General features: G+C 34.3%; 1 protein-coding gene across 1 annotated transcript in view; it reads left to right on the forward strand.

The window, feature by feature from the left end:
* LOC133657784 (homeobox protein Meis1) overlaps nt 1-2,645 on the forward strand; it is a 237,049-nt gene extending 234,404 nt beyond the window's left edge. The window contains exon 13 of the mRNA XM_062059515.1: nt 1,951-2,645. The gene's annotated coding sequence lies outside the window, so the exon portion shown is untranslated. The remainder of the gene's footprint in view (nt 1-1,950) is intronic.
* The last annotated feature ends 4,405 nt before the right edge of the window (nt 2,646-7,050 follow it).

Genomic DNA, 7,050 nt, shown 5'->3' on the forward strand with positions numbered 1-7,050 from the left:
CTTATAGAGGATCTTTGACTTGCGTTTTTGCTATAGGTCTGTAAAAGATTGATGAGTGTTTTTACAAACAAGTGCCTAAAAAGCTGAGCTCTCTTGTTCTCTTGTCGTATAGAGGATCTTTGATCAGCATTTTGTGGTTAAATCCAAGCATGAGAATGCTTCTTTCATTTAGAAGATCTTTGACTCCAGCAGTTTTGCAATAGGTCTTTAAAACATTGATTAGTGTTTTATAGAGGATCTTTGATTGTCATTTTTGTAATAGGTCTTAAAAATATTGGCTTCTTTCATATAGACGATGTTTGACCAGCATTTCTGTGGTTAAATGCTAACAGGAATATGTTTTTTTTTTTTTTCAAATAGAGGATCTTTAACTGCCGTTTTTGTGGTTAACTTCTAATCGGAAAAGTCTTCTGTCTTGTATAGGATCTTTGACCAACATTTTTGTGGTTAAACGCTTACAGGAAAATGTTTTTTTTCATGTAGAGGATCTTTAACTGGCGTTTTTGTGGTTAAATCTTAACAGGAGACGCTTGTCATACACAGGATCTTTGACTACAGTTTTTGTGGTAAAATCCTAACAAGAGAACACTTTTCTTTGACAAACAATTTTGTGATTAAATGCTAACAGGAGAACACTTCTGTCATATAGAGGGTCTTTGACTAGTGTTTTTGTGGTTAAATCTTAACAAGAGAAAGCTTGTCATAAACAGGATCTTTGAATAGCATTTTTGTGGTTAAATGCTAACAGGAGAACACTTCATACATATACGGGATCTTTGATTAGCGTTTTTGTGGTTAAATGCTAACAGGAGAACGCTTCTGTCTTATAGAGGATCTTTGACTAGCATTTTGTGGTTAAATCCTAACAGGAGAAATCTTATGTTATACACAGGATCTTTGACTAGCATTTTTGTGGTTAAACACTAACAGGAGAATGCTTCTCTCTTATGGAGGATCTTTGACTAGTGTTTTTGTGGTTAAATCCTAACAGGAGAAATCTTATGTTATACACAGGATCTTTGACTAGCATTTTTGTGGTTAAACACTAACAGGAGAATGCTTCTCTCTTATGGAGGATCTTTGACTAGTGTTTTTGCGGTTAAATCCTAACAGGAAAAGGCTTCTGTTATACACAGGATCTTTGACTAGCATTTTTGTGGTTAAACACTAACAGGAGAACGCTTCTCTCTTATAGAGGATCTTTGACTAGCATTTGTGGTTAAATGCTAACAGGAGAACACTTCATTCATATACGGGATGTTTTTGTGGTTAAATCCTAACAGGAAAAGGCTTATATCATATAGAGGATCTTTGACTAGTGTTTGTGTGGTTAAATCCTAACAGGAGAACGCTTCCGTCTTATAGAGGATCTTTGACCAGCATTTTTGTGGTTAAACGCTAGCAAGAACATTTTGATTTTCATATAGAGGATCTTTAACTGACGTTTTTGTGATTGAATCCTAACAGGAAAATGCTTTTGTCATATAGATGTTCTTTGACTAGCGTTTTTGTGGTTAAATCCTAACAGGAGAACATGTTTGTCAATGAGAGGATCTTTGACTCGCATTTTGTGGTTAAATGCTAACAGGAAAAGGCATTTGTCATATAGAGGAGATTTGACGAGTATTTTTGTGGTTAAATCCTAACAGGAGAACGCTTTTGTCATTGAGAGGATCTTTGACTAGCATTTTGTAGGTTAAATAATAATTGGAGAACACGTTTGTCATTGAGAGGGTCTTTGACTAGCACTTCTGTGGTTAAATGCTAACAGGACAACGCTTCTTTCATCCAGGGGATCTTTGCTCAGTGTTTTTTTTTCCCAGTAAGCCCTTCAAAACAGAAGATCTGTGTTTTTTTTTTGTTTGCGTAGTTTTGTCCCAACTAACTCCTGCTGCTGTATTGTGTAGCTGAAAGGAGTTGTGTCATCATGTGTGTTGTTTGTGTGTGCAGGACTGCGGGGCACAGCAGGAGGTCACCTGTCACGCAGAGCGAGGCGTACGGATTTACGAGGGAGATGAGACTCACTGACTTCCCGACATCATCATCATCTTCCTTCTTGTGCACTTCCGAGACCTTTCACATTTAAATTCGACTGATCTTCAAAGACCAACGTGCCCCCCCCCCCCCCCCCCCTCCCCCAAACTCCCTGCTTGTTCTGTGCCGCCCAAACCCCGACCGACCCCCGCCCTCCTCCTCTCTCGCCGCCGCCCTTCGCAAGGCCCGGTCCTTTACTTCCGACTGTGACAGAGACACACCTGTGCGCCCGTGTGGCTCCGCCCACTGAGGTGCCAACTGCGGCAGAGACTTCCTGTTGACGAGCGCCGCGCTCTTTGGGACGAGGAGGAGAAGCCAATGTCTGTAAACGTGGCCGGACACTGACACACCAAAAAAAAGAAAAAAGAAGAGGTGCCCAGTTACAAAACAAGAAGAGGAAAGTACAAAACAAGAAGAGGAAAGACGTTCAAAAATATTAAAAAACAAACTTTATCAAGCCCATTTTTGGGGGAAAGGTGGAGAAAGCGAGAGCAAATATACTGTAAAGAATGATGCTGGACTCTCACAAGAACTGGGAATTTAATGTAAATGTATTGTTCTGCATATTATGTTGTTTCTAATAGAGTTTTTTAAAAAAGACTCCGTTTTGGTTTTCTTACCATTTTCACTACGTTAGATCAAATGTTTTGTGTGTGGAGTGATTGATCATCCAGGGCCTGCGTGCACGCTGACTAACCAGAGGAACACCATGGCTGCTAACTCTCTAAGTCCCGCCTCCCTTTCGTGTCACGCCACACTGTGCACGCCGTCATTGGCCAGTCGACACGTCAGTCAGTACACTTGGGAGAAAGTAGTGTGGTATTAAGTGAAAATAACGTGTGAGAGAGTGAAAGTATTAACCTCGGTAATATTGAGCAAAAGTATCATGTGAAAAGCATTCGAGTTTTAATGAGTGAAAGTATTTACGTGAGGAAGTTTTAATATGTGAAAGTATTATTGGGTGGAAGTAATAACCTGTGAAAGTAATATTGAGTGAAAGTTTTGAGTAATTGCATGTGAAAGTTTTAATGAGTAAAAGTATTATTGAGTGAAAGTATTTACATGTGGAAGTTTTAATACGTGAAAGTATTATTGGGTGGAAGTAATAACGTGTGAAAGTAATATTGATTGAAAGTTTTGAGTAATTGCATGTGAAAGTATTAAGGCGTAAAAGTATTATTGAGTGAAAGTATTTACATGTGGAAGTTTTAATATGTGAAAGTATTATTGGGTGGAAGTAATAATGTGTGAAAGTAATATTGGGTGGAAGTAATAACGTGTGAAAGTAATATTGTGTGAAAGTTTTGAGTAATTGCATGTGAAAGTTTTAATGAGTGAAAGTATCAAGGCGTAAAAGTATTATTGAGTGAAAGTATTTACGTGTGGAAGTTTTAATATGTGAAAGTATCATTGGGTAATAACGTGTGAAAGTAATATTGAGTGAAAGTTTTGAGTAATTGCATGTGAAAGTTTTAATGAGTAAAAGTATTATTGAGTGAAAGTATTTACATGTGGAAGTTTTAATATGTGAAAGTATTATTGGGTGGAAGTAATAACGTGTGAAAGTTTTGAGTAATTGCATGTGAAAGTATTAAGGGGTAAAAGTATTATTGAGTGAAAGTATTTACGTGTGGAAGTTTTAATATGTGAAAGTATTATTGGGTGGAAGTAATAACGTGTGAAAGTAATATTAAGTGAAAGTAATATTGGGTGGAAGTAATAACGTGTGAAAGTAATATTGAGTGAAAGTTTTGAGTAATTGCATGTGAAAGTTTTAATGAGTGAAAGTATCAAGGCGTAAAAGTATTATTGAGTGAAAGTATTTACGTGTGGAAGTTTTAATATGTGAAAGTATCATTGGGTAATAACGTGTGAAAGTAATATTGAGTGAAAGTTTTGAGTAATTGCATGTGAAAGTTTTAATGAGTGAACGTATTTACGCGTGGAAGTTTTAATATGTGAAAGTATTATTGGGTGGAAGTAATAACGTGTGAAATTAATATTGAGTGAAAGTTTTGAGTAATTGCATGTGAAAGTTTTAATGAGTGAACGTATTAACATGTAAAAGTATTATTGAGTGAAAGTATTTACGTGTGGAAGTTTTAATATGTGAAAGTTTTGAGTGGAAATTAATAACGTGTGAAAGTATTAAAAGGTAAAAGTATTATTGAGTGACAATGTGTAAAAGTATTAAGTTAAATTAACGTGTGAAAGTAACAAAGTGTAAAAGTGTTATTGAGTGACGATAACGTGTGAAAGTATTAAAATGTAAAAGTATTAATGAGTTAAATTAACTTGTGAAAGTATAAAAATATAAAAGTATTGAGTTAAATTAACGTGTGAAAGTATTAAAATGTAAAAGTATTATTGAGTGAAATTAATAACGTGTGAAAGTATTAATGAGTGAACATGAGTGAAATTAATAATGTGTGAAAGTATCAACATGTTAAAATATTAATGTAAGAAAGTATTGAATGGTGAAAGTATTATTGAGTGAACGTATGAAAATATTATTTACCGAGAATATTATTCAGTGAAAGTATTATTGACAATAACATGTGAACGTATTAAAATGTAAAAGTATTATTGAGTTAAATTAACTTGTGAAAGTATTAAAATATAAAAGTATTGAGTTGAATTACCGTGTGAAAGTATTAAAATGTAAAAGTATTATTGAGTGACATTAATAACGTGTGAAAGTATTAAAATGCAAAAGTATTATTGAGTTAAATTAACGTGTGAAAGTATTAAAATGTAAAAGTATTATTGAGTGACATTAATAACGTGTGAAAGCATTAAAATGTAAAAGTATTAGAACTACATTAACTTGTGAAAGTATTAAAATAAAAGTATTGAGTTAAATTAACGTGTGAAAGTATTACAATGTAAAAGTATTATTGAGTGAAGATAATAACGTGTGAAAGTATCAATGAGTGAACATGAGTGAAATTACTCATGTGTGAAAGTATTAACATGTTAAAATATTAATGTAAGAAAGTATTGAATGGTGAAAGAATTATTGAGTGAACGCATGAAAGTGTTATTTACCGAGAGTATTATTCAGTGAAAGTATTAACGAGTGAAAATATTATTGTAAGAAAATATTGAATGTTGAAAGTATGAAAGTATTATTTATTATAGAGTGAAAGTATTCGAGTGAAAGTACTATGATGTGAAAGTATTAACAAGTGGAAAATATTCTTTACCGAGTGTATTATTGAATGAAAGTAAAAAGGTGTGAAAGTAATAATGAGTTCTAATTAGTGAAAGTACTATGGGGTGAATGTATTGAGTGAAAGTATTCTTTAACAAGGGTACTATTGAGTGAAAGTATTAATATGTGAAAGTAATGAGTGAATGTTCTAATTAGTGAAAGTGTGTGAAAGTAATAATGAGTTGTAATTAGTGAAAGTACTATGGTGTGAATGTATTTAGTGAAAGTATTCTTTAACGAGGGTACTATTGAGTGAAAGTATTAATATGTGAAAGTAATGATGAGTGAACGTTCTAATTAGTGAAACGTTCTAATTAGTGAAAGTACAAATGTGTGAAAGTATTAATGTGTTCATAAACAAAGACAATGTAACTTAAGGAGACTATTTGTTAGGAGAAAATAGCTGGTATAAAAAAATTGTACCTATCGATCTGCCACTGATCAATATCGGTGAAAAAGTACGTCATCTATCAAAGCCTGTTAATAATTTTCATTGCCGATCAAAAGGTGGCTAGCAGCTGCATATGAATGTCCATACACAGTGTGGAGCCGCTCACAAGAGGTCATAACCATCACCAAATCAAAAACATGTCTTACAACTACTATTATCACTGAAGGACCAGGCTATCACACGTTACACACACAAAGGACAATAAAGTACTTTTACTACTTATTTTAGCAGACAGCATGTTGACCCACAAACATTGCTGGCAAACAACTTTTGAGAAAAGATATATTTATATATACAGTATTTGTATGCCTTGTGGTCAATGCAATTTCTGCATTTACAGTAATTTGGTGTCAAAACATGGTAAATGTTATGGTAACATTCTGGCCAATGAGCTTCCAGTTTGTTACAGTGTAAGAATGATTAATTATGAGTGGAATATTTTCACAGCGAGACCATAAACAACGCTCTTATTACACTATTCAACATGGGAGCCCTCTCCATGTGAAATTAAACTCACATAATCACCTTCACACTCCGAGAATCCACTACAGTCATGCTGGCTGAGGCTGAGCCAATCGGTGGCCACGATACTGGAGAGCACGTTCGGATTGATATTTTTAGTGCATTTAGATATTTTTTTATGCTTGGAAATGCTGAATTAAGGCCAATAATATGTAAAATGTGCTTTAAAAAATCTACAATAGAGTACAGCCATAAAAGTGATAAAAATGTAACATTATCTTAAGGAAGGAACACCATTTTGTACACAATAAAGTGATATTTTTACTGTATTACATAATTTTTTTAAATGTGCTTTTTTGAAAAAATAACTATACTTTATAGTTTCCTTACATGCTTTTGATTTGAAGGGATCATTAAAGTACATTTGTTATCAATTAAGGCTAAATCAATATATAGTTGTCGACCTTTGGACACAAATACATTGAGGCATAATAACTTGTATCTAAATGTTTATTTACCCGCCAACGGAAGTGCTTTTATTTTTAAAGGACGCGCGCACGTGCTTGTCCTTTTCTTCCTTGCATTATGTAATCAAAATTTGTAAAAAAATAAAAATAAAATATATCTATATATGTATACAACCATACAACTCATACTTGTTTTTGTTTTCGTTTTTTCCTCAAAATGATTTTAAAAAAAATAATAATAATTTAAAAAAAAAAAATAGGGGCGGTGCATGACGGAGCTCTGAGCCGAGCCTGAGGACTCCCGAGGCGGCCTGAAGGAAGCCGAGGAGACGAAGGAAGCAAAGCCCGTGTGTGACTGCCCTCTTTAGGGGAGGCCTGATAACTGACGGCCGGGAGGAGAAAACCTCCACGGAACTTGTACT

Source organism: Entelurus aequoreus, linkage group LG09, assembly GCF_033978785.1.
Source record: "Entelurus aequoreus isolate RoL-2023_Sb linkage group LG09, RoL_Eaeq_v1.1, whole genome shotgun sequence".
NCBI lineage: Eukaryota > Metazoa > Chordata > Actinopteri > Syngnathiformes > Syngnathidae > Entelurus > Entelurus aequoreus.